This window comes from Penaeus monodon, chromosome 33 (assembly GCF_015228065.2).
Source record: "Penaeus monodon isolate SGIC_2016 chromosome 33, NSTDA_Pmon_1, whole genome shotgun sequence".
In the NCBI taxonomy this organism is placed as follows: Eukaryota; Metazoa; Arthropoda; class Malacostraca; order Decapoda; family Penaeidae; genus Penaeus; species Penaeus monodon.
The window spans coordinates 10,489,777-10,492,846 of record NC_051418.1 but is presented as its reverse complement, the minus strand read 5'-3'; the positions used below and the strand labels follow the sequence as shown (position 1 = coordinate 10,492,846).

At 31.7% G+C, this 3,070-nt stretch overlaps 1 protein-coding gene across 1 annotated transcript in view; it reads left to right on the top strand.

Annotated features, from left to right (window-relative positions):
• LOC119594003 (exportin-T-like) overlaps window positions 1–2,277 on the top strand; it is a gene marked incomplete in the record, with an annotated part of 14,234 nt that extends 11,957 nt beyond the window's left edge. The window contains 1 exon segment of the mRNA XM_037943030.1: window positions 1–2,277.
• Between the last annotated feature and the right edge of the window lie 793 nt (window positions 2,278–3,070).

Below are 3,070 nucleotides of genomic sequence, written 5' to 3'. Positions count from 1 at the left end.
ATGTCAGAATTGTACTGTAAGTCCTACATCTAAGTAATTAAATGGGGGAAAAGATAGTGTTGGAAACTAATTCCAGTCATATCTGCTGAAAATCAGTAGTGGATGACGGCTCTGATATCCTGAGTGACTGCACACCTTGGTCTATTATGCTTGCTGCCGGGAATATTCCAGTGACACGTATGCTTAGTGATGCTGTTCCATGTTTTAGACACTGCTGGCTCTGCTTCTCCATTCACCATGAAGTCGTAAATGTGATATCCCAAGCACTTGTTCAGTTTGGACATTGTTAATTTTTGTTGTTAGATGTATTGCTTTTTTCATATTTTATATATGAAATGAGGTCAGAGTCATGTTGATTGTATTTATCAGTTGTTTGTTGTAATCTTAAATTTTGATATTGTTTGGGGTTTAACTGAAATAAGGATAATTCTAAAAAGAAACAAATCTCATATTTTAATTGACTGTTGCCTTTTGAAAAATTAGAAATTTTTATCATTATAATTTAAATTGGGATTTGTTAGTGAAAAGCAGCATGATTGAAGTAATGTTCTGCAAAATGCTTTCAAGCAGCTGGGTGAGATTTTGGTCTCAAGTTGCTTGTCTTACTGCAACAAACAAGACCAACGTTCAGTCACGTGGGTGTGTTTTAACTGTGATAGGCAGATATGATTAGACCGCTCAAACTCCTGTAAGAATGACTCGCTAAAACTCAGATATTTATATTGAAATTATAAGTTTATAATATAAAAATAAACGTATGTCTTAGATGCCATATTCCTTGAGTTCTCCGTTTCCGGGCATTTCTTATTTTTTTCTGGTTTTCTGTACATTGAGACAAGTGATGCTGGTGCACTTTGTTATTTGCAGAATCCTGCATGTATGCTGTATATTAGTAAAAAGAAAAAAAATTTACCTGTTTTATCAGTTTCTCAGATCATGCTTATTTGGATCACATATCATTTCTTCATTATTCATTGATATATTGTAGTTCATTCCATATTTTGTATAAAACATTTCCAAGAGTATTTTAAAAACTGTTGCACTGAGAGAAACAAAATTTAATTCTGTCCTTTTTATCGTTTACCAGTCGTCTCATTGAAAAAATAATAATTTAGCAAACTTATCTTTACCTTATAGTTGCCCACTAATACATTATTTAATGGGATGTCAGCACTTCTACATTTAATTTGGTTTATGCTGTAGCAGGCTCTTGCAGTCATTTGACTTTATTGGTGTTTTGTGAGTGCCTTACTTGTATTTTAACAGTTTCATTGGAATAACCATGATTGGAATGAATGTTATAAAATTTTGTATAAAATCTTTCATGTTAATTAATAGGATAATGTAAAGTCTTAGATTATGCTTATAATGTGGGATAAATCTATGAGAACTCATTCTAATTGCTGGCACTGACCTTCACTCAAAAAACAATGTTGCTATTTATTTATTTATTTTATGTAAAGATATACATACATACTAATGAAATGTTGGACTGAGATCTATCTTAAACTTTCCACCTTGATTAGAACCTCTTTTCTATAGTCTGTAAATGAATCTATAAGTAAGGGAGCTCCAAGAGCAATTGATATTGGAACTGCTTGATAGTTCACAATTTTTATATAATGTAATTTTTTGTTATCTGGGGTGCAAAATCCCGTATGTTTTAGAATGTTTGCAGGTATAATTCTTTACATTATTACCCTTTAACATCTTTTTCAAGTACTTACATTAACTATAATGATGCCTGTTATTATGTTAGTGTCACAGAGGCTCTTGTACTTGTTTCACTGAGAGACCTACACAAGTGAGTTCCTCTGTCGATTGCTCTTTGCTGTTCTCCTATAGCTTAGCTTACAGACATAGGTTAGTGGCCTTAAGCACAAATACTGTGATCTCGTTGGGATTGTGCAGGTGCCTGATATTTTCGTTAATCAATTATTTTTCTAATTGTTTTGTTATATTTAAATACACATATGCATACATACAAATATACACATGAGAATTAAATACCATCAAATATTGGCAGTGTTCTAATGCTTGCTTGTGATGGGTTCTATATTAGTTGCATTTACATGGTAAAGTAACTTGATAAGTGTAACTCTGCCCATTCTGGGTAGAGTTCATTGAAGTCATTTGGAAATTATTAACAAGTATGTAGAGTGCTGTAAATGAAGAATTACTCCAGGTAATGTTCCCTGTATTGGTAAAGGTGTGTGTGTGTATATATTTATGAAAACTCCAACTGGAAATGTTTTATAATAAAAAAATGCTTGAGCATTTTATCTTTTATCTACCTATACAGGAATCATAAATGGGAACAGAATTGAAAGTAGCACATAAATTACCAAAAAATAGTAAAATTATTCTAAATGAATATTTAAATTATCTCCAGTGCTACGATGAGGCAGTGATTCTTATTAGAGTATACAGTTTCCTTGTTAAACTCAATTTTTTATCATTAATAGTATAGAAGGCTATAAAGAAGTGCTGAGAAAATTTTTACATTTTGATTGAATTTAGGTATTATAATTGTGATGCCAGAAGCCTCTGCACATTTCTTTATCTTTTGTACTGCAAAATCATTCTGTACAGTTCAAATTTAAAAGAAAAACATGATCATATAATTTGTTTAGGCTTACTCTGCATTTTCTTGGTAAGTCATTAAAAAAAGCATCATTTTCAGTTTTCTGTCTGGTCTGGTGTGAAGGTGATATAAAGACTATGCTAAAAGTGTAATCAAAATTCTTCAAGAAATGATTAATTATTTAAAGATTAATTATGTAAACATAACTTGACCATCAATTGCCCTATTGCCCATTTACCCCAACCCACTTTTGTAACGCACAGGAAGCACAATAATTTCACAAAACCAATGAAGAGAATGTATACATTCACTACAGCTTTGTGAGAAAAAAAGACATTAGTTTGTAACCTGTGCATTTTCCAGTTATTAGTTTACTAGATATCAAAGACTGATAACATCTGCATTTGTCATACAGGAGTATCTCTTGGCGAATTTTTGTTTGTAATTTTCCAGTGAAGCAAGTGAAGTAAAGTGTGTTGTCTTTAG